This window comes from Muntiacus reevesi, chromosome 17, assembly GCF_963930625.1.
Source record: "Muntiacus reevesi chromosome 17, mMunRee1.1, whole genome shotgun sequence".
Lineage (NCBI taxonomy): Eukaryota > Metazoa > Chordata > Mammalia > Artiodactyla > Cervidae > Muntiacus > Muntiacus reevesi.
Window position 1 is genome coordinate 58024260 of NC_089265.1, and position 26827 is coordinate 58051086.

At 47.0% G+C, this 26827-nt stretch overlaps 1 pseudogene; it reads left to right on the top strand.

Moving 5' to 3' along the window:
* LOC136148369 (high mobility group protein B3-like) overlaps positions 1-13133 on the top strand; it is a 44278-nt pseudogene extending 31145 nt beyond the window's left edge.
* Positions 13134-26827: the final 13694 nt, after the last annotated feature.

The window sequence follows — 26827 nt, forward strand, 5'->3', positions numbered from 1 at the left end:
GTCTTGCCCTCCCCATCCCTGCTGGCCAGACTGCCCTTCCTCTAGGTCAGGGGGGCCAGTGTCTTCAGGCTCCTTCTCCAGCCCTCTCCTCCACCGTGGCATTTAGCCCTGCAGATCACTCTCTTTTTCTTGAAACTCTCTCCTTGGTTCCTCAACACCTGGCTCTTTCGATTTTTCTGCTCTTCTCAGACTGCTCCTCCCTGTCTTCTCTGATATTTCCTGTAGCTCCTGAAGTGTTTCTAAGGGCAAAGCCTTGGCAGCTTTCAGTTTGATGGGCTGTGTGAACCTGCCATCAGGATCCCAGAGCAGGGGCTGTCCGTGGTTGAAGGGGTGACGAGCCCACGCATTTAGCCTTGATTGCCGGTGTCCCCGGGGGAGCCCCACTGTGTCCTGTTGCCTCTCCTGCCCTAGATAAAGTAGCAGCAGCAGCCCCTTTCTGGTTGAGTTCAATTGATTTCAGCTCCCACAGGCACCTGGGCATCTGGTTAGGAGGACATCAGGCAAAAGCTCCAGGGGTCGTTCTTGCATCTAGTCTTGTCATGAAGACAGAGACGAATCTTCATGGCCCTGCCCTCCAAGACGAGAGCCGGATTTGGTAAAAGGCAGTGACAGTCACCGTGATAGGTGGTGTGAGACAGAGGTGCCCCATTTTAGTGGGAGCTGGAGGAGGAAGACATCCATCCAGCCTCAGGCAAGGCTTCAAGTAGAGTTGACAGCCTCCCTGGAGAGATAAACTGTGTGAACTCGCAGTAAAAAGGCACTATGTTCTCAGAGGCATTAGAGAAACAAATGAATACTTTGGGTTTTGGAATAAGAGGACATTTTTCCCTATTTGGGCATGAAGTTGTCACAAAGACATCCTGGATGAGACAGATTGAGCCACACCCTGGAGAAAGGAAGCAGAGAAGAGGTGGAAATAGAAGGATGAGGTGCAAGAGTCAGAAAGGCCCCAGGGGCAGGAACCTGTGCATTATGTTCAGGAAATGGCATGAATCTTGCATGATGGGAGCATTCTGGTGACAGAGACGCACAGAGGATTCTAGAGGAGAGGTGGGATGGAGTGGGAGGTGTGCAGTGATTAGCAAGTCGCTTATAGTGACAGAGTTGAGGCTGCCATTAGCTAAAAGTATCAGGTTTGAGAAAAGTGAAATCCAATCTGTGCGGACTCATTAGCAATGATTTCTAGGCCAGTGAAGTGGAAGCAGGTCTAACCTTTTGGAAAGCAGTTGCTCGAGGCATCAATGCACAGCTCCTGTTCAGCGGACCCTCAATCTTTCTCAGGATGCCATTTTAACCTAGTTTCCTGGAGCTTGTACAACTGAATATTTGATGTTTTAGCAATTGAATCAGAAAACTTCAAACAGGGTAGAAAGAGCTGTCATTTTAAGCTTCCTGTTGGCTCAGTGTTTGCTGGGTGTCTAGCGGCTGGAGAGGCTGAGAAAAGAGACACAGATGGAGGAGCAGGTCTGCTGGGGGAGCGGAAGGCATGTTTAGTTCTGGCCTGAGGTGCGCGGTGACGCCCAAGTGGGGATTTCCAGCAGACTCTTGTGTTTACAAATGTGACGTCTCGGGTATAGATTTTGAAGCATGTTAAACAGGGTATTTCTACTTGTGAGAGACATAATCCTAACTTTAACTACATGAAGCCAAAAAGGCTTTTTTTTTTTTTTTTGCTCATGTAAATGGAAAGTACAAAGGATGGTTGGCCCTGTTAGATGTGGCTGCGTTTAGGGATTCAACGATGTTGTTAGAACTTTGTCCACATTCCCAGTTCTGCCAGCTCAGCCCCATTCTGCAGGGAGCGTCTCTCTATCAGACAGCTTTTAGTATCACAAGTGGAAAGAGGCTAATTTCTTCTAGCAGTAAAGTCCTGGGAGAACTTTGATTGGGCAGGACTAGATATGAATGAGGGTACTGAGCACTGGGACAGAGGGAGGAGTGATATTATGGTTGGTATTTCCACTCTGATCACGTGAGATGGGGAGAGAGGGATTCTCCAAAGCAGGTGTGGGGTGTGTTGCTGGGGATGCTCGTGGGCCAACGAACGCTACGGCATCCATGGGCTATGTCTGGGCAGCTTCGTTGCACAGGTGGTGATTCTGAAGCTAGAGGAGTGGATGAGGTCATCTTGGAACACTGAAGAGATGAAAGAGGAGAACTAAGGCTCAACCTAACCAAGCTCAGAGCAACATTAGGCACAGAATACTGGCCCTTAAGAGTCTTCAGGAGCCAAGACAGGCAGTAATGGTCTAGCTCAACGGAAACCCCAAGAGGAGACATTTCAAGGAGGAAACAATGATGGGATTCACTGCAGATAGCTCCAGCAAATCAGCAGTGGAAAAGTGTCCATGATTTAGCAATTAAGCCTCTGATCAGCTTGGAAAAAAGCTAGGGAGGGGTAGGGGTAGAGCTTGGGGCTATGAAAGGAACAAAAGGGTGAGGGAACCAGAGAGGTTGGTGCATTTTTGCTTTTGTTTTTGTCTTAATGAGGGGAGTACTTGATCTTGTGTTAGTGCTTAAGGGAGGGGTTAAAGTTTGGGGACAGGGAGGAGATGCTGGAGGAGATGGGCAGGGCTGGAACTAAGGACAGAGGCAGCAGGATTACCTTTGTCTCCAAAAGACCCCCTGCACACAGCCATGCTACATTCAGAGTGCACTATTCATCTTACTTTTTAAAATTGTTTTGGTGACAATATTATATCATATGAATTTCCCATTTGCCTTACAGTATTTATACTTATCTTTTAAAATTAGTTTTTTAATTACAAAAATAACATTTGTGCATGATAAAACAGAATTTCAATAATGAAGAAAGGAATAAAGACGTAGAATAAAAGTCTTCATCATTTTCCTTCAGGCTGTCTTCTTCAAGGTAACTGCTTTTTAAAGTTTTCTCAGGAATTCTTCCAAAAACTTTTCATGCATATGTAAGTGTATATGTGCATATATTTTAAAATAGACACGTGGGATCCTACAGTGCATTGTTTTGCACCTTGCTTTTTTTACCCAATGATGTGTCTTTGGGTAAATGAGATCACTCATTTTGTTCCAGAAGCAGGATGGTGTTCTGTTGTGGAGTGGAGCAGGGTCTGTTCAATCAGTTTTCCACCACATGAATTTACTGTTGTGTTCAATCTATCACCATTAGAAATAATATTTCAGTGTACATTTTTACTACAGGTATCTGTACACTGAAAGAACTATATTTGTTCATTAAATTCCTAGGAAATGAATTACTGGAGTATATATGCACTCGTGGTAAGGACCCCGCCTGCCACAGGAGACGCAGGTTCAACCCCTGGGTTGGGAAGATGCCCTGCAGGAGGGCATGGCAACCCACTCCAGTGTTCTTGCCTGGAGAGTCCCATGGACAGAGGAGCCTGGTGGGCTGCAGTCCATAGGGTCGCAAAGAGTCAGACATGACTGCACAGTCCATGGGGCCACAAAGTGTTGGACACGACTGAAGCGATTTAGCTGGCACGTAGCACGCATGCATAAAAACATACATTTAAAGAGAATATGTATTATTAAGTGGAATTTTTGGAGTACACACGAGAATATACTTTTAAAAGAGTGACAAGGCTTCCCTGGTGGCTCAGGGGTGAAGAGTCCGCCGCCAATACAGGAGACACGGTTCGACCCCTAGTCCGGGAAGATCCCACATGCCTCGAACAACTGCGCCCCTGCATCACAACTACTGAGCCTGTGCTCTAGAGCCCAGGAACTGCAACTGTTTAGCCCACGTGCTGCAACTACTGAGCCCTCTGTGCCCTGGAGCCCATGCTCCTCAGTAAGACAGGTCACCACAGTGAGAAGCCTGAGCCCCACAACCTGGGAGTGGCCCCTGCTCGCTGGAGCTTGAGAAAAGCCCATGCAACCATGAGGACCCAGCACAGCCAAAAATAAACGAACACATTTAAAAAATTAAAAAGAATGATAAGGACAAGTTGCACTTCAAAGAAATTCTATAGATTTTTTAAAAAATTAATTGATTTATTTTTGGCTCTGCTGGGTCTCTGTTGCTCCGGGGGCTCCTCCCTAGTTGGGGTGCCTGGGCTCTTCATTGTGGTGGCTTCTCTGGACACTGAGCCCTCGGGCGCGTGGGCCTCCGCAGCTGTGTCATATACGCTCGGGAGTTGTGGCTTCCTGGCTCTAAGGCACGGGCTCAGTATTGTGACCCAGGGGCTTAGCTGCTCGGCAGCATGTGGGATCTTCCCGGATTAGGGATTGAACCCTTCTCTCCTGCGTAGGCAGGTGGACGCCCCACCACTGAGCCACACAGGGAAGCCCTATAGATGTTACTATTTCAAAAGCCGAGTCAAAGATATACAGATGTTTATTATATTCCTGTCCATACATTTCTGTGTGTTTGGATAGTGTATACACACACACACACACACACACACACACATTTATACTCCCATGAACAGTAAATGAGCATGCTTCCATTTTCTCAAGAGGACATTAACAAAATTTTTAATCTTTACCAGTCTGAAAAATGAAAAATGGTGTATCTCTATTGCTTTAATTGCATTTATTTAATGACAAGGGTGGCTGATCATTTTTCAATGAATTGCCTTTTCCATTTCTAATGAGTCACACTCCTTTAAGGCTTACAGAATATTCCATTGTATGTGTCCTAATTTACTTAACTATATTCTTATGAGTTATTTATGATGTTTCCAAATGACTGTGAACATCTTTGTATATAAAGTTTTTTTCTCTTTTATTTTCTAGACTTTTTTCTTTAGTGTACCATTTCAGAAGATGAATTGCTGGGTCAATAATGTGGGCATTTTTATGCTTCAATACATATTGTCAAATTGCTTTCTCAAGGGACAAAGCAATACATAGTACCCCCAATTTCATTATACTCTTATCAGATTGGGTTTGTTAATAGAAATTAATTTTTGCTAATTTTATAGGTAAAAATAGGGTCTTAATTTCATTTGTATTTTATATTACCAATGAAGTTTAATGTTTTCTTTATGTTTGTTAATTGAATGAATTTCACTTCTTCAAACAGTCCTTCTCTCCTCATTTGACGGATAGCACATCCTTGTACAAAGTGAAGGAGTCTTTTGAGCCTAGAAAAGAGAACTACAGTCTCCCTTGCTGAATCATCTAGCTTCGGAGAAAACAAAGCATAACTTTAGTTCCATCCTGATGCTCCAGGCCAGTTACATCTATCTGGAACTTATCACCTCCTGTCCGGAAACCTACCACCCCCTACACCCGCCCAGAAGACTTATCACCCCCTGCCCAACTACAAGTGTCATCTCAACAAAAGAATACTCAAAATATCCCGCCTGATTGACGTTTCCCTTATCGCTTCCACAAACCTCCCTATAAGTATGAAGCCTCCCTGATCCCTTTCGGCGCTCAGCCTGGTCGTTTGGCCGACTGTCGCCCCTTCTTGCCTGGATAAAGGTAACCTACTTCTGTTGAGGTCGTCTTTCCTTTTCTGCCTCGCCGGAACCATGCCTTACACAAAGAAAATAAAATTATCTGTTATCAGGGAAACCCTTATTTCCTCAGATTATCAAGTTAACCTCTTGCATGAGCACATGGGGGAGGCAGTGGTTGAAAAGACTTGGACTAGTGTGGGCTGAGAACTGAATGGATGCCTAGGACTCTAGGTACTCAGAGTGGGTTGCAGAGAGAGAGGTGAGAAGGAATTTGTCAGTTAGGATAAAAATTCATGGTCAGCATAGAGAACATGCTGGACCCTGTTCTTCACCTCTGAGCTCCCCGGTGGAACTCTGGGCGGACCGGGTGGCCATGCCTGTGTTTCAGAATTCCAGCCAGGTCATCATCGCTGCTTGTTGAGGCTGTCTCCCAAGGCCAGTGCTGCAGAGCAGATAGAAGATTGGAATAAGGGAGGGTTATTTTGCTGCTATCAGTTACTGCATGCCCTCCCCCAGCTTTATCCAGATACTTACTAATTTATACATACATATTTTTAAAAATTTTATTTTATGTTGAACTATAGTTGATTTATAATGTTGTGTTAGTTTCAGGTCAGACAGCTATTTATTGATAGTTTCACCATTATTGAACAATCTTTGTCAATTAGTTTAATATCTAGAGTTATTTTAATTCTTATTTCTTTTATCACTACTTTTTATATAGAGATATTTTTATCAACTTTCATATTTAGGTATATATATATAAATTATATTTATATATCCATACCATTTTATTACTTCTTTTCATATCTGTGTGTGTGTGTAGTCTCTCCAAAAGAGAGACTGTTCATATTCACTTTATTTTCCTTTTAGGATGTTAATTTTTATTCATTTCCAAATAATCTTTATATATTAGAGTTATGAGATTGTCGTCTTTAACTAACATTACTTCTAATTTTTTGTTTATCTTCCGATTTTTTCTTTCACTTGTTACTACTGAGATGCACAGAGTATGTTGTGTTCGATGAGTTTTGACAAACGTGTATACCTGTGTAACCCACATTTCTGTCAAAGTAGAGAATATTTCTGTTACTCCGGAGGTTCCCCGTGACCCTTCCCAGTCAGCACTCAGCCCCCGCCTGCTCTGATTTCTGTCCCCGTGTATCAGTCTTGCGCGTGCTAGCATTTCATGCGGAGGGAATAAGAAGTGTGTACTTTTCTGTCTGACTTTTTTCACTCCAGTTGAGATGTAGCCATGTTGCTACTGCTGATAACACTCTGCTCCCTCTTATTGCTTAGTGGTATTCCTTTGTAGGAGCAGAGCAGACTTTATTCATTCTCCTGTCCACTGACATTTGGGTTGTTTCTAACATTTAGCTATTATGAACAATGCCCCAATGAACGTTCTTGTTCCAGTCTGTTTGCAGACATATGTTTTTATTTTTCCTGGATAAGTATCTAAGAATGGAGTTGCTGGATTATATAATGTGTATATTTAGCTTTTTTAGAAACTGCCAAACTATTTTTCCAAAGTGATTATACCAATTTACATTCCCACCAGCAATACTTGAGGTTCTAGTTTCTCCACATCCTTGCCAATATTTGCTGCTGTAAGTCTTTAGTGGGTTAGTGGGGTCTTATAGTAATAATAAGTTTCACTTCCCTGATGACTTAGGTTATTGAACACTTTTTCATGAGCTTATTAGCCATTCATATAATAATAAATTTGACTTAGAGACTTAAAATTTAATGTAGTCAGGTTCATTAATTATTTTATTAATTTTAAAGATTTATATTTAGAAATTCTTTTAAAAAACTAGCAAATATTTTTACTTATATATCCTTTTACTACATTATTGATGAAATACCTAAATGTTAAACTCTTTTTAGTATACCTACAACTTTTTTAAGTTGAAAGGAAAGTATTTGTCCTCATATAATTAACCAAATGAACTAAATATTAAATAATCACTTCCTTCTTTATCCCCTTATTTGATTTACTATATTTCTCTTAAACCAATCTTTAAATATACTTGGATTTATTTCTGTGCTACTGTGTTACAGGTGCTTTTTCTACTCACAGTATACTTTTGACATTTGGAGTTTTAGAGTTTAATTATCAAGTGAGCAAGTTTAATTTCATTCCCCTTTATCTCATCAAAAGTTTCTTAGCAATTCCAATTCATTTATTTGTCTAATCTAACTGTGTTATTGTTGTTTAGTCACTCAGTCATGTCCTGCTCTTTTTTTTTTTTTATGTCCTGCTCTTTTTTGACCTCGTGGGCTATCGCTCACCAGGCTCCTCTGTCCATGGGATTTCCCAGGCAGGAATACTGGAGTGGATTGCTGTTTTCCTTCTCCAGGGGATCTTCCCAATCCAGGGATCGAATCTGCAGTTCCTGCATTGTAGGTGGCTTCTTTACCACTGAGCCACCACTGAATCTAACTATAGCAGACTGAATAATAGCCTCTCAAAGATGTCTGTGTCCTAATCTCTGCAACCTGTGAATGTTACCCTACATAGCAAAAGGGATTTTGCAGATGTGATTAATTTAATGATATTGCTATGGGAAGATTACCTTGGATTATCCAAATGGACCCAGTGTAATCACAAGGCTTCTTATAAGAGGGAGACAGGAGTAGTGGAGAGAGAAGATGATGGGGACACAAGCCGAGAAATGTAGGCAGCCTCTAGAAACTGGAAGAGCTAAGGAGCAGATTATCTCTTGGAGCCCTCAGAAGAAACAAGCCCTGCCAACATCTTGATTTTATTCGTTAAGCTTCACCTCTTCTGAACCTCCAGAACTGTAGGATAATAAATTTGTATTATTTTAAGTCCCTACATTTGTGGCAATTTGTTATAGCTGCAACAGGAAACTGATACTCTAGCTTAACATTCCTTTCAAAAACTAAGTTCTAACTGTTGTTCTTAGATTTGACTGGATTGTGTTTTTGTTTGGATTATATTAAGCAGAGACTTTAGTTTGGGTAGGGCTGGCATTTTTATGCTATTCAGTCCTGCTATGCAGACTGCTTCAGAAAGGTGCCCCCACCATTTCTACCCACTGACTGCTATCTTTGTTTGGGTTCCCCAGAGGTAGACATGAATGCAGGCAGTAGGAGAAGGGGAGGCAGCCAATAGAGATTCACCATCAAGCATGCAGCTCTGGGTTCCCTGAATCTTTTTTATTTAACTAAATTAATTAATTTATTTTTTGACTGCGCTGAGTCTTCATTCTGTGTGAGGGCTTTTTCTAGCTGTGGCAAGCAGAGGCTGTCCTCAAGGTGTGGTGTGCGGGCTTCTCAGTGGGGTGGCTCCTCTTGTGGCCCAGCACGGGCTCCACGATGCACAGGCTTCATTGACCTGCAGCACGTGGAATCTTCCAGGAGCAGGGACTGAACCCAGGCCCCCTGCATTGGCATGTGGTTCTCAACCACTGAGCCACCAGGGAAGTCACCCCAAATCTTCTTGAGACGGCAGATGTATGACGTCAGCCTTGGGAATGGAGGGATATCAGGACGAAGAAAGGCCATCAGACCTGGTGATGGTGGCAGATGGATACTGTCCTCTTTGCTGTTCTTCTGTCATGCAGTTGCGTCCAACTCCTTGCGACCCCATGAACCGCTGATCGCCAGGCTTCCCTGTCCTTCACTATCTCCCGGAGTCTGCTCAAACTCATGTCCACAGTGACTGGCTATTAAGGCACTCACTTTTTTCCCTGGGGCCCAGCGTCCACACATTCCCTGCTCCCTCACATGGAGGCAAGGTTACAAAAGGGATCAAGCTGGCCTAACTCTGTTCAGGATGTGGTAGCCAGACAGCTTCCCAGGGGAGGTGAGCTGCTTGCCACGTGCCTAAGTAGCTGTAGCACATGATCCCTTCACCCTTCCCATTGCGATGCATATCCGGATTCCAGTGTCAGCGTCTGCATCTCTTTTCCCAGGGGCTTATCCTGCTGGCCAGAGCCCATGGGAGGTCAGAAGTGCCAGAGAACTAGATTTCCTCGCCAGCAGCTTCCAACCAATGACAAGGGGGGTAGAGAACTCTGATCCCCAGAGTGCCCCTGCGAGTTGACACTGGACTATGCACACTTATTGGCTGCCTTTCCTTCCCTGCCTTCAAAAGGTGCTTCCTGGGTTCATCTCCCAAATAGGTATTTATGCCCAAATTCTTGTCTCGTGGTCAACATCTGGGAAAACTCAAGTAAGCACAGTAGGCAATGGACCTAAGTGGCCAGAGGGGTGAGAGGAAGGCATTCCAGGTCTAGGGAATCAAAGGCAAGCCCCTTGGAGCTGAGACATAGAGATTCTGAGCCTAGGGTGTCAGCTGAGGGGATTTTGACCTTCTTTACACTTGATGCTTTTATGGCTTCCCTGACATATTTTTATGGCTCCATCATTATGATGCTTGGCTGGCTAGTCACTATTTCTGCTCTTTGGGGGTCTGACCTGAGACTAGGGTCCTAACTTTGGTTCTGGCTACTGGGCTAGCCCCTTTGAGGGGCAAGAGTATATGGAAAGTCATTCAGTTTCATTGAGGCAGCAGGATCCACAGGCCACCTAGACTTCATTTTGGCAGGAGAGCTGAGAACAAAGGCTTCTGGTAGAAAGAACTCTCCATTCTGGAGGATTTAATGCATTCCCGGGAGGGGAAAAACATCAGTGGAGAGTGAGCTAGTGCTCCAAGGAAGACGTTCCGCTAGGCCCTCCCTGGTAACCATGGGGATGGAGGAGAGTGGGAGCCAGGCAGGATCCATATCCCATAAAAACGTTGGCGGCTGGATTGCAAGATGAAGGGCCTGCAGATACCCTCTGACACCATATAATTTATGGGGTAATCAGAAGTCCTCCTGAAGGGCTCTGAGGGAAGAGGCGCTGTGATTCAGAGCCTTCAGGCCTTGGACATTTAATGAGGCACTGGGAGCCCATAAAGATTAAGATCAGAATGATTTGCCCATTTAGGGTGCTGGTTTTATCTTAGCATTGCCCCTGAAGGACGCCACTTCTTCTCTGAAATGTCTGGAAGACCGAATGTGAAAATCAACAGCCCAGAATTTGTGGGGTATCTTGTAAGGATATGGTCAGGGGATGCTGAACTCCTGGAATTTCTGGATGCTGAAACTTCATTTGACACTGGAAGCTGCCTACTGCCAAGAAATTGAGAGAACCTAAGAATCTCAAGCTGGAAAAGCCCTTACAGAAAAGGATGCTGAAGTCCAGAGAGGTCAGGTGACCGGTTTAAAATCACACAGTACACCAGAGACTGTTGGTACCAGTTATAAGATCAGGTGGGAGAAAAAAGGACCTTCAGTCTGTGTAGGGGAAGGAGCTGGCATGATTCCTTTTTAGAAGGCAAAGAGCAGTCTGCAATGTGCAAAGGGCACATATAGTATCATTTGGGGCTTTAAAGCTTGAACATTTAAATTGGTTTCCTAAGCGCAAAATACAACATTTTCAGAATCTCTAATGGTTGGTTGAGCAATTAAGAGACAGCTTATTAATATACAGTGACTGACTCATGAAATTGATTTAAAATGAAATCTGTGTGCCTTTAAGTCGAGATGTTTTCAACATCTGGAGACATAAGGGCCTGAAACAAAATGCTGCAGGAATATTCACGAAATCAAAGGATGAATGAGACTTGGCCCTCTGAAGGGCACCTGGCCTTGGTCAGGGAATCTTAATTTTTTTCCCTTTCTAATTCTAAAGTTTATTGTAGAAAATTTGAAAAATACAGAGAAATATGTAGAAGAAAAACAAAAAAATCACCTATTAACCAGCCCCTTCAAATATTCCCAGAAATAACAGTTCTTAACATTATGATATAGTTCCAACAAGCATTTTTTTTTGGTATACATGTATTTTTAAAAATTGTATTTAAAAATCTCAGCTTTAAGAGATTTGCATTTTGCCTTGATTCTAACTTACCATTTAACAGTCTCCAAAGAGATTAATTTAGGTAGCAGTATTATATTCCATTGAAAGGTTGTGGTATAATTTATTAACCTGTTTCTAGGTCATTTCCAATTTTTCAATATTATAAATAACACAATGATAAACATCCTGGTGCATAAATCTCAGATGCCACTTCTGACTGCACTCAGAGTCCATTTCCAGTGGTGGGAACCATCGGACAATCGTCACCCTCCCTGCATGTCTGGCCCCAGGAGCTTCAGCCCCAGAAGGGGAGAGACAGGGTCCCATGGGGGGGAGGAGACAGCTGACTGTACTGTACTAAGCTTAACACCATTAAGCACCTGCTTTTTACTATATTCATTATTTACATGCTTGACAAGGTAGCTTCTGCATTAGTTGCATTGCCCCAGGCTCTGCTCCCTTCTTGGAACAGCCCTGCCTGGTTGCACCCTGCCTAGTGAACCCTGAGATCTGGGGTGGCTCCCCAGAGCCCCAAGGTCCTGCAGACCCAGTCTGAAACCGGTGGCTTCTGTCCTCTCCAGGGACACCACGACTGGCGCCACTCACGCTGCTGTTATTTCTGCCAGCCGCGCTTGTCCCCCGAGTTCTCCCTGCTGACCAGGTACCATGGTCAGTGCTTTATATGCATTAACTCACTCAGTCCTCACGGCCTTCTGGAGGTGGCGCCTGTCAGCATCCCCATCTTAGAGATGGGAAAACTGAGGTTCAAGGGTGTTAAGCCCCTTACCCGAGGTTACAGTCCATTTGCCTCCAGAGCCCATGCGCCTGTCAACCACACACAGTGCCTCTGCGAGCTCCTTTTGATGCCTCAACCCACGGCAAGACCCCCCCACTATTGGCTCGTGCCCAGCCCTCTGCAACCCATCATCACATCCACGTGCACTGCAAAGAAGACCGAGAGTGGGGCCTGTTAGGTGGTGATGCTCGTTCCATCTGGGACAGCCGTGGGTCTGCATGACTGGGTCTGAACAACAGCGTGAGTCATTAGCTGAGAGACGCAGATCGCCTGTGTCTACCTGGAAGCCCTGACCCACCCTGAGCCCTGCCTGATGCTCACACTGCCTCCCCTCTGTGGCAGAAAGCTATTGGCAGCTTCTCCTTTCCTGCCATCTCAACCCAGGGTCACAGTGAACCCCAAATTAATTCCTGGCAAAGACTAACCAGGAATTGAATCTAGGGTTCTCAGAGAACTCTGGCCAGGGAGATCTGGGTCCAGCTCAGCCACCTACTGCCTCTTGAGCCCCAGCTTCCTTGTCTATGAAACATGAGGCTGACTACCCTCCTCCTCTTTATCAGGACTTTGGGGCTCAGAGAGATGCCCGATGAGAACATGCTTTGTGAACCTGGAGTCTTTTTTTTTTTTTTTAATTTTTTTTTTTTTTAACCTGGAGTCTTGCACTTGTAGAAGGAAGCCCAGCTGTGGCTAATGGAATGAAGCTACAGGAAACGGTGTTCACAAATAGATGCAGTCCTGCAGATCTTTAGGGTAATGCCAAGTCGCCCCCTTCCGGCTTGCAGAGCTTGGTGATTGGCCAGCGGTGACCCCTGTAGCCCCTCTTTGAGTTTAAGTCTCCTTATCTGAAAAATGGAGTCATCCTACCCACCCCAGACGAAAGTCGTGAGGATGAATGGAGACAACAGGCAGGAAGGTCTCAGCATTAGACCAGAACCTAGTAGGTCCACAGCAGGTGGGAGTCCCAATCTCTTCCTCCCCTTCCCCAAGATTCGTTCCCGGATGGAAATGCCCGAGCAGGTGACAAGCCCCTGGGGCTGCGGGAACAGGCGTGAAGGTCAGTGGCCAGGTCCCCAGGCAGGCCCTGGTTTAGGCTGGGTGTAAAAGCAGCGGCTACACCAGGGCTGTGGCTACTGTCCAGTGGGCCTGGGGGTGGGGTGGGGTCAGGAATGGGAGCCTGGAGCGCTTTTGTCTGTTGCTCCCCAAATCTCAGGAACCCCGAGGGATCAGCTACTAAATCTTCAAGATTTCTGCCTTCGAAACTGGGGAGAGGGGTGGGATGTGAAGAGGGAGCGAGCATTTGGGTTCCTGTCCTGGTTCTGCCGCTGACTCTGTGTGACCAGGGGCAAGCCCCTCCCTACTCTGGCACACAATTTCTGTACCTTGGTTCGATGTGTGTTTAGCAGTTGTGACTCACAAGTCTGTCTCCCCCACCTGGCGCCTGGAGATGCTTTGCCAGTGACTGAGCCTTGGGTGTTAGTGGGGAAGGGATGGGCCTGCAGCTCACGGGTGCCCACTGGCCTGTGAGATCCCCAAGGAGAGAGACTGTGTCTGATCCATCTCGTCCACGCCCTCCAGGGCCCTGGGGCTGCTCAGTCGTGTCTGGCTGACGAGGGAAGGAAGGCCCGCTGTGGCGGAGTGGAGGGGGGCTGGCCACCCAGTGTTGCCGTCTGCCTGCCTTCCCCCGTGACCCGTCAGGCTCCCAGCCTGGGGGTGGGGTGGTAACTGTCGAGGGGACAGGCAGGTTTTACATGATTTCATTTTATTTCCCCGTGTAGGGGGGTTTGTCTGGGTGACACTGGACAGAGCACCCAGGGTTTCTGTTATCAGCCTCCAGATCTGTCTGCTTGGCCAGGCTGGGCTTCCAGAGGTCAGGGGCCTGGTGGATTCCTCTCTGCGTCCACAGTGTCCATACAGGGTCTGGGACAGAGGCGGGGCCCGGTAGTCAGAGAACCTACTTCTGTCTGACTCCATTTAAACCTTCATTTGCTAGCCCCTTACTGTCAACAAGAGCCAAGTCCATGGTCAGGCTGTCCTGTAGGGGGACCGAGATAAACCTGACTCCTGACCCTCGAGGCACTCCCCATGTACCTACGGAGACCTAAGTGAACGATGGGCGGGTAGGGGGGTGATGGGGGGCAACCCAGGACTCTGAGCACGTGGCCTGGCGCATGAAGCAAGCCTCTGAAACCGTAAGCCCCGGAGCCAGCCTGTGTGTGTTCACATCCCGCTTCTGTCCTCTCTCAGCTCTCAGCTCTCAGCTCTCAGCCTCGAACGAGGCATTTCATCTCTCTGGTCTCAGTGTCCTCCTCTGCCAAAGAAGTACCAGAAGCAGTGCCTTAGAACCGTGCTTGGCGGATAGCGAGCAGTCAGTAAATACCAGCCAAAGGAAGACCACAAGCGGCCAGCACTTCTTAGGGCAGGAGAGGGACCCCGCCTCCTCCCTAGAGTTACCAGGACCACGCGCTCCAGGCGTCTCTTCACGATTCTGCCGCCTGGCTTTAACCCTGCTGATGCAGGCGGAGACAGGCCCAGAGAGGGGCAAGGACTGGCCCTGGTGGCTCGGCAGTGCAGGAGACCAGGGTTTGATCCCTGGGTCGGGAAGCTCCCCTGGAGGAGGACATGGCAGCCCACTCCAGTCCTCTTGCCTGGAGAGTCCCACGGACGGAGGAGCCTGGCGGGCTGCAGTCCGGGGGGTCGCACAGGGGAACACAGCTGGGTGACCAAGAGCGGCAGCAGCAGCAGCGCATAGCCAGTGGCAGAGCCGTGACTGAACTCATGGGCTCCCACCTCCCAGCCTGAAGGATCGTCTCTTTTGCAGGTCACTTCCCTTGTAAAAACCCCATGTCTACACGCTTGGATTGATCCCTTAAGGCCCATGTGAAATGCAGCTGGATACTCTTCAAAATCTGGCTCAAAAGGGAGTGTGCAAGCTGGCTTTCACTGATCATTGGGCCAGCCAGAATCTTGCTGGTCTTCTAGGAATTTAAAAGAGTTTCTGTTTTTAAGTGAAGTATTTTGGTTGGCTTTTGCCATTTAAAAACATATCCAGGGAGGAGTGATCAAATGGTTTCTTTTTCCTGTATATGTCATCTGAATAAGACGGAACCTGGACTGTCCTTTTTGAAAATTACCTGCTCTCCTTCTGTGTCCCTTCTCTTCATGTTCTCTGCCAGATTTAAGGCCTTTGTGAGCATCTCTCCACCTGACTGCTCTTCCAGGATCCATTCATCCTCATCTCTTCAGGTGTTACTGTATAACCACCTCTTCCCTGTATCCTGGCATATGGTTTTATACTTCCCATTTCCTTCTCTACTGAACTGAGGTGTATTTTAAAAAATCTACTCATATCACTTCCTTATTCTAAACGTATGGCTTCCCAGAATCCTCAGGGAAAGGACCATAGTCCTTGGATTGTCATTTAAGGTCTTTGGTGATCTGGCCTCAGTTTACCTATTCAATTTCACTTCCCTTCCTCCTGGACACAAATTCTTTATCCCCTTTAGATAAGCCATGCATGCATGCTAAGTCGTTCCCATTGTATCCAACTCTACACGACCCTATAGACTGGACTGTAGCCTGCCAGGCTCCTCTGTCCATGGAATTTTCCAGGCAAGAATATTGGAGTGGGTTGCCATGCCCCCCTTCAGGGGATCTTCCCAACCCAGGGATTGAACTTGAGTCTCTTACATTGGCAGGTGGGTTCTTTACCATTCGTGCCACTTGGGAAGCTCCACAGAGAAGTCAGGGCAAAACTAGTTACCCAAACCTCTGAGGCTAAGAAGATTGCTGTCGCTGAGGTCAGGTTTCTGGCAATCAGGGCTTGTCTTAGTCTCCTGTGGCTCTCCTGACAAATTGCCTCAAATTTAGTAGCTTAAGATCCAGAAATTTATGCTCTTAGAGCCCTGGAGTTAGGAATCTAACTTGCATCTTATCAGACTAACTCCCATCCTCTCGAGATGCTCCAGGGGATGCTCCGTGTCCCTGCCTCCTCCAGCTGCTGGTTTCTGTGAGCATTCCTTGGCTTGTGGCTGCATCACTCCAAACTCTGCCTCCAAGGTCACGTTGCCTTTTCCTGGTAAAACATCAAATCTTCCTCTGCCTCCCTCTCAGGAGCTTCCTTATGATCACATTTAGGGCGCACCTGGATAATCTGAACTCAGCATCCTTAACTTAATCACATCTGTGAAGCCCCTGTACCATATCAGGCAACATTCCCAGATTCTAGGATGAGGGCCTGGATATCTCTGGGCTCATTCCTCAGCCAACTGCAGAGCTCAGAGGGTACCAGGCTGCATCTCAACAGTTTTCTCATGGACGAGACAGACTTTTTTTCTGCCACTCTGAGGATTGTTACTTACCTGCTGTGTGCAGCTTTCTCTCCTTTTAGTTTGGATTTTATGGGATAGGGGAGATAAGAATTGTTTCTTTAAAGTGGGCTGGGTTGGGTTTTGGCTACCACTGGATGTGCAACAAAGGAATTCTAGAGAAATTAATTGGTATCTTGTTTTGTTGACTTCTGTGGGCTTTGCAGAAGGAATGAAAGTATTTTTCTCCCCAGGCTCTACCATAACTCTGCGTTTCTCTACCCAGGGAGGAAATGGTCTGTTTTTCCAAAGGTCTGGGCCTTTTCTTTCTTTAACCATTCATTGGGGAAGGAAGCAGGTTTCCTGGTGTTCCCTGGCCAGAGTGGACAATTGGCCTCCTGGAGGTTAACTGCTGCTGCTGCTGCTGCTGCTAAGTCCCCTCAGTCGTGTCTGACCCTGTGCGACCCCACAGATGGCAGCCCAGTGGGCTCCCCCGTCCCTGGGATTCTCCAGGCAAGAACTGGAGCGCGTTGCCATTTCCTTCTCCAATGCATGAAAGTGAAAAGTGAAAGTGAAGTTGCTCAGTCGTGTCCAACTCTTAGCGACACCATAGACTGCAGCCTACCAGGCTCCTCCGTACATGGGATTTTCCAGGCAAGAGCACTGGAGTGGGGTGCCATTGCCTTCTCCAGAGGCTAACTGAGGATCTCCTTGAATGGGGATGGTTACCCTGGGGCATCTGAGGACAAGGTGTGAGGTTTTGTGCACTGGGAGTTAGGTTACACTGTCGGTCCGTTTCCCTTCCTCCATTTTCTACCCTGGGAAGGGTGGTGGCGTGGTGGGTTCCAATAGCATGAAGAAGCCTGAATCTCACCACAACATGACTCCTAGGGGTATGGCTGGGGTGGAGATGTCCGCATGGAAGCCAGGAACCCCAGGAGCCTCAGCATAGACTGTCTGTCCACCCTGATAGGTTTTCTTGGGGCAGAGGGGAGTAGGATGACCAGCAGAGTGACCTGACTTTGAATGGCCCCACAGGCCTGAGCAAAAACCCAGGCAGCCATGACCATGAGGGGCAGCAGCCCCAAGACCAGGACTAGTAAACCTGGGCTTCCTGTACCATCCAAGGGAGGTGGAGGGACTTCTTGTTGACCATGGACATGTGTAGGCAAATGGGCTCCATTATAGAAAGCAGGACACAGCCCCTGACCCCATGAGCCATGGAGCAAACCTCAGGCCTGTTATCCATGTGGGAGGTGAATGGGGCTAGCACTCTCCCTTTGAAGCGGAGTGGAGATCCATGCCGGTGCAGCAAACTAGAGTCAGACGCTGTCAGGCGCAGCTGTGCCCTCCAGGGCCTCTCTGTTGGCTGGGGCAGATGCAAACAGCTGTGAAGCCATGGGGCAGAGTTTGTGATCCTGAGACTAGGACAAAGAGCTGGAGTGGGGGTGAGGGGTGGAGAGGCATGGGGCAAGGGCATGGTTATATCCCTAGCTGCTAAAATCAGAGAAGGCTTCCTGGAGGAGGGCCCATTCTGCTGAACCTCAATGGGAGAGAATTTTGGCCCAGAAGAGAAAGAGTTGGGAAAATGATGTCCCAGATGGGGGGCGGGATTAGTGGGGTGGGAGCCAGAGGGAGCATCCAGAGCGGAGCCACGTTACAGGGTGACATGAGGGAGAAGTCAGGGCGGGAGGTTGGGAGTTGGCTTTGAAGGGCATTGGATGCCAAGCCAAGGAGGTAACAAAGAGAAGGCGAGAGTATTGTGACCACTTCCAGCGATGACTAATGCTAAAGCTGGAAATAGCCTGGCCGGGAGTCACTTTCTAGAGTGTGGCCCTTGGGAAGTCACCCTCTAAGGCAAAGCCGTGGTTACCTGACTGTGTGGCCTTCCTCACGCTGGCTGTCATCTATGAGGGACTCTCTCTTTCTAGATTCTGTGCTATATACAGGTATCATTTCCTTCAATCCTCCCAAAAATCCTATGAGACAGATACTAGTCCCATCCTCATTTAACATTTGCGGAAACTAAGCAGAGAGAAGTCAAGTAACTTGCCCAAAGTCCCCCAGACCCTTCTGGCAGGACTCTCAGCGGAGCTTGGCATCAAGGTGCCAGGACAGTCACCAGCACGAAGAAGAAAGGCTCTGAGCAAGGACCTGCTCTCACCACGTTTGGACAAATGGAGAAACTGAGGCTGGGGGGGTGACCGAAGTCACCCAGTAATTAGAGGCAGAGCTGGAAACCCCGGGGCCCTGGCTTCTGGGCCAGAGGTCTCCCTCAGGAGCGGCCATGCCTGAGGATGCAGCAAACAGATAGGATGCCTGGACGTGGTGCTGGCCAGGGTCCAGCCCACCATCTTCTATCCACTCCTGGCTCTCAGCCGCAGATATGTGTGTGAGCAGAGCCCACAGAGACTGCCTGAGGACGCTGTTTGTTGGTCATAAGCTAGTTTGTGATTAAATTTTTCAAGATGTTTATCATGTAATTATATATGTCCATACACACAGAAAGAAACCAGTATTTGTGATGTATATGTTCACGGCAAAGCTTGATAGTAAGATTAGCGCCTGTGACCCACTACCCACATTTGAAATCAGAATCTTCCTGGCATTCTTGCATGTGTCTGGATGCATCTGCCCTATCTTACCTCCTTGTTACCCCCAGGGGGGACCATGACCCAGATTTTGGTGTTCGTCATTTTCTTCCTATTTTGTAGTAGTTTTAGCACACATGTATAGATTCCAAAGCCATGTTATTTACTTTTGCCGGCATTTGAACTTCATAAAAGTAGTATTATCACCTATATTGTTGTTTAGTTGCTAAGTCATGTCTGACTCTTTTGCAACCCCATGGACTATAGGCTGCCAGGCTCCTCTGTCCATGGGATTTCCCAGGCAAGAATACTGGAGTGGGTTGCCATTTCCTTCTCCAGGGGATCTTCCCGACCCAGGGATTGAACCTGCACCTCCTGCATTGGCAAGTAGATCCTTTACTACTAAGCCACCAGGGAACCTCTATAATCTATATTACCTTCTATGCATTCTTTCCTAAACTCAATGTTTTTTCTAAAATCCATCTATAGTGATGCATGTAGCTACAGTTAACTCATTTTCCCCACTGTATAATATTCTGTTTTATGGAATGCTGCATAGTATTGATCTGTCCTTTTACTGTTGGGTATTTAGTTTGGGTCTAGTAGTTTGCTATCATAAATAATGCTGCTATGACCGTTCTTGGACATGTCTCCCAGGGCACATGGAAGAGTTTCTCAAAGACACACCCTGGAGTGGGACTTCCGGATATATATAGCACGTGAACAGTTAACCCTATTAGCTAAGGCGGAATCAGCAAGTGCTCCTACCTGCCCGTGTGCTTCCGGTTCTCTTTTACCTTGCGGTCTCCCTCTAGCGCCCCCTTTTGGCAGAAGCTAAGAAGGTTCCAACTGGCCAAGCCCGGCAAAAACACAGTCCCAGGTCCGGCATTACAATGCAGGATTTAGAGGACTAGGGTTAGAGATGAAAGGCATAGCAACTAGTTTAGAGATGTGTGATCTGTGTTCACCAGATAAAAAACAAGGCCAATGTGGCCCAAGGGTCGTCAGTTTAAAACTTCTGCAATGTAACCTGATTTCCTACTGATCTTTGCTCAGTCTTTCCGCCCTTGCCAAAAGGAATGGCTAATCTTTCCCCGTACATGATGCCCTTCCACCTCCAAGCTTTTATTTCTATTTCTTTTCATCTCAGTTTCCCCCTTTGCCTGGATTCCTTGCTCCTTGTTCTTCTCGGTGCTGAAAGCCCATTTCAAATGCTGTGTCCTTCATGGCTTTTTCTCTGATCGCTCCAGTGGAGGTAATAAAAATATCCTTCCCTTGGGTTCCATGGCCTGGTATCAGGCCTCTGGGCAACAAGCCCTGTTTCACTCATTGTCACAGTTGTTTGGTTTGTGAGTCATCTCCTCACTCAGAATTGTTCTTAACATTAAGAAAAGCAAGGCAGCATTACGATAATAGAGAAAATAATCACTTAATATTCTACCGCTGGCGCGGTTTTTACCACTTCTGTGTATTCCTTTCTTCTTTTCCTGTCTGTGTTTTGAATAGGGAGGACACTTGTAACATCGCAGCTGATTTCTTTTTTATCCTTATTAGGTCAAAAGCTTTTCTCCCCTTTGTTTCTGTACTCTTCATCACAGTTTCTAGTAGTTGTGCATCATTCCATTGTGTGTTAATAACCTTTTGGCTCTAAGTGACAGAAACTCAGTCTAAATGAGCTTCAACAGAAAGGGGATCTTCATACAGAGGATACTGGGATCTCACTATAGCCAAGGGTAGGCTTCTGGCTGGACCCTGGGGACCCCCAGAAGAGGGTTGCAAATACCATGAGGTATTGTCCTAGGTCTGTGTCAACTTCATTCTTTCTTCCTTCCCCAGCTGATCTGCTCTCTCTGATTTTCCTCCACATGGCAGAAAACATCCACACACCAGGCCCAAGCTTTACCTGTGATGATCCAGCCAGCTCTGAGACCGGTCCTTCTTTCTCCGCGGCAGACTCCGCTTGTATAGCTAGGGACACATTTTACCAAGGTCGGTCATACTTGAACAACCAGGTGGCTGGTGGAGAAAAGGGATCCTGGTAAGAGAATCCCATGGTGAGATTTTTATATTTCCTCCAGATAACTGCTACAGTAGTCATCGCGTGTATTAGCATATACATTTTTCCTTATTTTGTTATTTTCTTTGGTCCAGTTCTTAGAAGTGAGATGACTGGATCATAAAGTTCATACATTTTTATATATGATATTATTACCAATGGGATTTCAAAGAGTTATTCAATTTCACTCCCATTGTGTGAGAGAGCCATTTCTTTGAACCACTGAGAACATTGGGCATTATGACTAGAAATAGATTTTTTACTATTTTAATAATCATAAAAAGATATCTCTATAATTTTTATTAGCATTTTTCTGGCTACTAGTGAGGCTGAAGATTTTCCCATATATTTGTTTTATTAGAGTATATTCCCTTTTGTAAATTATCTTTTCCTAGCTTTGCCCATTTAACTAGTGGCAAGTTAATTCTGTTCAGATTTAATTGCTCCTTTCTTTTGTGTGTGCATTTCACTTCTTCTACCTTTTTCTACCTTTAAGCATGGTCCAGCTTGTATCATAGTTACTTGTCTGATCTTTCTTATTGGACTATGAGCTCCTGGTGGACAGAGCCAGCCCTGAGCACTAGCCTAGCATGGAATCCTAGTAAAGCCCTCAATGATGGCTAATTGGATAAAATAAGCCTACAGTTATGGTCCATTATGCAGAAGTAATTGTTCAGTCTGAGTGGTGTGCACATAGGTTACAAGGATGCAAGAGACATACACTTCATCCATTTAGACTGAAGATCTGCTACATGCTGGGATCTAGGATGTCTTGGAGCCACGAGGCAGTGGAGGAGAGAGAATTAAGAATCAGTTACACAGCTGTGAGAAATCCTGCTTATCCTACAGAATTCCAGAGAGTTCTACGAGCTCTAATGGGGGAGGAACATAGATCCAACATTAAAGCAGAAATCAGCAAACTTTCTGTAAAGAGCTAGATAGTTTTTTAAATTAATTTTATTTGTTTGGCTGTGCCTGGTCTTAGTTGGGACGTGCAGGATCTTTTAATAATAGTTGTGGCATGCACACCTTTAGTGGCAGCACCTGGGATCTATTTCCCTTGCCAGGGAATGAACCCAGGCCCCCTGCATTGGAAGCGCAGAGTTTTAGCCAGTGGGCCACCAGAGAAGTCCCTAGATAGTTTGTTTAAGGTCTTTCAGGCCATATACAGGCTTCCCAGGTGATAAAGAATCTGCCTGCCAATGCAGCAGCCACAGGAGATGCGGGTTGGATCCCCGGGTCCGGAAGATCCCCTGGAGGAGGAGATGACAAACCATTCCAGTATTCTTGTCTGGGAAATCCCATGGACAGAGGAGTCTGGTGGGCTTCAGTCCATGGGGTCATGGGGAGTCAGACACGACTGAACTGCATACAGTTTCTGTCACGTAGCCTTCCTGTGATTTTCGTTCTTTCTTCATAGCTCTTTAAAAATGTCAAAATAATTCTTAATTCAAGGCCACGCAGACACAGCTATCAGTTTGATTTGGTCTGCAGGCAATCGCCAACCAGGTCCAGACTCCAGAGTTAAAGAGCACAATGGCTGGGAGAGCCAGCGCCCTCATTACTATACAGATGGGGAAACTGAGTCACACAGGGCCCAGTGCCTGCCTGTGGTAAGAGGGCAGCTAAGGGCTTTGCTTGGACTTTGGCAAGGTCCTTTCTGCCTGTCTTCTGGGTAACCTGCTCCCTTCCCTGCTTTTGCGCTGGGGCTGGTGCTGTCCCTGGAGGTTAGAGGGCAGTCTGTTAACAGAGTACCCCTCCCTGTCCCTCCTGCCATGGGATTCTTCGACCCTATGTTTTCCCATTGAATTGGGGTTGAGGGTGACAGAAAAGACGAAATGGCAGCATGATTAATTAATGCATGTGTATCCTGAGGCTGAGAATTTTGTTGAGTATAGAAGTATGTCCCTTATTACAATTGATTTTTTCAGGGAAGGTGACATTCTTTTCTCAACTGAATCATGTATGGGGCAGAAAATGCTAAATATAATTGCTTCTTCTCTCCCGAGGTAACTCTCCTGATCAAATACGCATAGCGACAGATGGGACCTGAAGATGCGGGCTCAGTCAGTCTCCAGAGGTTTCGGCAGGCTGAGGGCCTCACTGGCCTCAGAGTTGGAGGGGCCGTGGGGCTGTGGGGCCTACCCCACCCCCCTCCCTCACTATGCAAAGGGGGACAGGCCAGGGGGCAGCCTCCTGGAGTTGCCCCGGGGGTTGTGTTCCTCTAGGGCCACAGGCCTGGGCATCTGAGACGTGCGCTGCTTGGAAGGGCAGGCCTCGTGGGAACCAGCGCCCGTTCAGCCACACATCTCTGCCGGGCTCCCATCTCTGCTATCGATGGGCTATCTCCTACAAGCAACAGCTCCCACCCTCCCCGACCCTGGGCTCTTACCATTCTGCACAGGAACATCTTGATACCCCAGTTTGGGATGGGTAGAACGTGCAAGCAGCGAGGAATGATTTAATTTGATAATCAGATCATGAGTTAGGGGCTGAGGTTCTGGTGTTCACACTGCTTCTGCCAGCAACATGACCTTGGGTGAATCTCAGCCTCTCTCTGGGTCTCAGTTTCCCCTTTGGTGCTAAGAGAGGACTGGCTTTGTTTTCTTTTTTACACTATTCCTGGCAGCCTTGAGACGAGGCTGACTTAGGATCAAGTTCAGCCCCGAGGACCAGCAGAGTGCTCCTGGGACCGAGGCTGCCCTTCCCCCATGCTGCCCTCCTCCTGCCTCCATGGTGTCTTTGGGCTTTTCTTCTGACTCCTCTCCTCCGACATTTCTGCGGCGCTCACGATCCAGCAGGGCGCTCTCCCCTCCTGGCCTTTGCCCTCTTCCTAAAATGCTCTTCCTCCCCGCTTCACAGGACAGCTCCTGCCAGCCTTGCTGGGGTATGCCCTCCTCTGGAAAGGAGTCCTCCGCCGAGTTCCTGCTGCTCCTCCCACGCTGGGTCGCAGTGGTGGGTGTTGAGGGGAGGTTACCACCTCCCCAGGTTACCAGGTCCCAGCTCTGACTGCTCCTGGTACCCTTGTCATGGATCTGGACTTCAGGCAGGGAGAACGGGCAGACCTGATGGGGGCAGAGCAGGCACCCAGAGCAAAAACAGTTTCTGAAGGGACTGAACCGTATTTTAGTTTCTAGAGGAAGGAGGTGCTGGAGCGCTGTCTGCCTCCCTGCTTGCCTCTCTGCCTGCTCCTTCTCCTGGGTCCATCACCCTGAGCTCCAGGGATCCAGGACTAGTGGCTCATTTGAGGAACCTGGATGTGGACGTGAGAGCTATGGGAGGAGGCACCTCACAGGCTGGACAGCAGTACCTCTGGCCCCTCTTGACTGTGGTCAGCAGCTCACTGGGCACTCCTGACCACTCATCGCTGTTATCTTCTGCTGTTTCCCCAAACTTTTCCAGGAGGGCCAGCAGTAGGATCAGGACTCCAGTAGGAGAGAAGGGATTCTCTTGGGGGCCATGAGATTGAATGAGCCCTGGCCCTAGAGTTTGGGTTCAAGTTCAGCTCTGCCTTTGCTGGGTGACTTTGAGCAAATCCTACCCTTCTCTGGGCCTCAGTCTCCTCTCTACACATTGAGGAGGTCAGAAGGGATGAAATCTAAGACACCTTTCAACTAAAAAATGATGCAACTCACATCCTGCGAGGGAGGGTAGAGGTGGAAGGTACTCAGTGGCAAGATGGCAAGCTCTCTGGTGATTCACTTATCCTGAGGCTGTTCTGGGAATGAGTTGCCACAGATGGGCAGGAAGGCGCAGCATAATTCCAGCAATATGAATGAAAAGATGTGGAGATAGACACATACTGGCCATGAGAGCAACACGTGGCATTATCAAGCCTGGAAATGAACCTCTGACTGCTGCTGACGTGGCACATCCATTACTGTCACTCGGGAGGCGGGGCAGATGTGGTATTCAGGGCCTGGGTGTACATGTGAGTGCTCGTGAACATGTGTGTGTTGGTGAGTGAGTTGGTGTGCCTATGATGGTGGCCCTCCGTGTGGACATGGGCCACTGCTTGTGCATGAGAACCTGTGCGCATGAGTGAATGAGTGTGAACTGAGTGTGTATGTGTGTATTGAGGACAAAGCATTTCAATTAGCTTGGCTCTATCCAGACACATCAAGATCTAGTGTTTCTTCATTTATTTTCAGATACCTGTGTGCGTGCACATATACACATACCACACCACACCCACCCACACACACACACACACACACACACACACACACAGCTTCAAGGAGTCAGCTTCAAGCTGGTACAGACAAATCCCCAAATGCCTGTCTCAGAGTGGTAAGTCACTTTTGACATGAACCCTTTTACAGTCTAGGTTTTGAAATGCACTGGGAATAGATTCTCCTGAGATGGCCAATTTAATCTAATGATTGATGTGGAACAAACCACATGTTAACAGATTATTTGCCAGCTTGACCACTTATTCAAGACGGTAGCCAATAAACAGAGCTGATGTTAGAATTCTCCAGCTCATCTTTATCTTCTTTTCCTGCATTTTTTGGTTCTATTCGCTTCTTCCCTCCTTAAATATCTATCAAACTCCATATCATAAAGGGAATTGAATGGGATGATTAAAAGCTTCTACTTAATTCTGTGATTCGCAAGAAACCCCTGGAGTTTTCTAAATGAGTGAGTAAAGGGGTCAGGGCTTTGGGCACTTGCTCTTTAGTGGTTTGGATCTTGGCCTTGAGGAGATGGTGGTTGGCCTCCGTGAGACCTTTTCTAAGGTGATGGCCATGTGATGGTAAGAATCGCTGACACATGGCTCCTGTGAGCTGGGCGTCGTTTCGGTTGTTTCGAGTCCATGAACTCCTTTACCCTCCACAGCCCTCAGCGATAGCTGCTGCTATTATCCCCTCTTCCTGGATGTGAAAACTGAGGTCCAGAGCAGTCAGAAGACTTGCCCTTGGTCACACAGCTACTAGGTCAGGCCAAGATTTGCATCAGGCAGTCGAGCTTCATAACGCACACCCTTTGCCATCTACTCTCCTGTCTCTTAGGGCGCAGGGGGAACAGAGGGAAGAATTGGGGGGGCATAAATAGGTCTTATGATTGCTGGGGTATGTGGGCAAGGGAGAGGGCAGTTCTGACACACTCCCAGCTTTCTGGTTTGGGCCACAGAGGACGATGGAATGATTTGATTCAGTCTCTAAGGTTTCAGGGCTTGCCTTGGCCTTGGCCTAGAGCAGTGAACCTCAACTCCATTCAAGGTAGAATGTCCGGACATCATTGTACCCTTTGCAGTTCCCTGGAAAAACTCAACACATTTAAGCTTATCATGCAAATGAGAACCATAAACAGCTTACCTGTAGGAAACATGGCTGTGTTCTATGTGTGCAAAAACTGTAATAAAAACCATACGCTCGTGGAAAAGTTGTTGAATTTGCAATTTTATTCTGTTTCCCATTAATATTCATTACTCTGTTTGCCATTTGTTCACTTGTTTTTGTTGAAAAAAATCTTTGCTCATAAGTAGACAAGCAGTTGCAAGAGCTAGTTTTAAGAAAATGTGTCAAATGAAAACTTTTAATTCAGAAAATTCTCCCCATGAGCTTAATGTTATTATCATCATTTAGAAACCATTGAGGAGATGACCCTTTCCAACGTCCAAAGCCTTGAAGTTAGAAAACTGTGTCTAACTGTCTCATTTTCTGTAGAGAATGAACCCCTGGAAACAATCTCCTTAATTCCCTGGTCCAAACTCACTGTCCAAATAGGAAAAGGAGTACATCAAGGCTGTATATTGTCACCCTGCTTATTTAACTTCTATGCAGAGTACATCA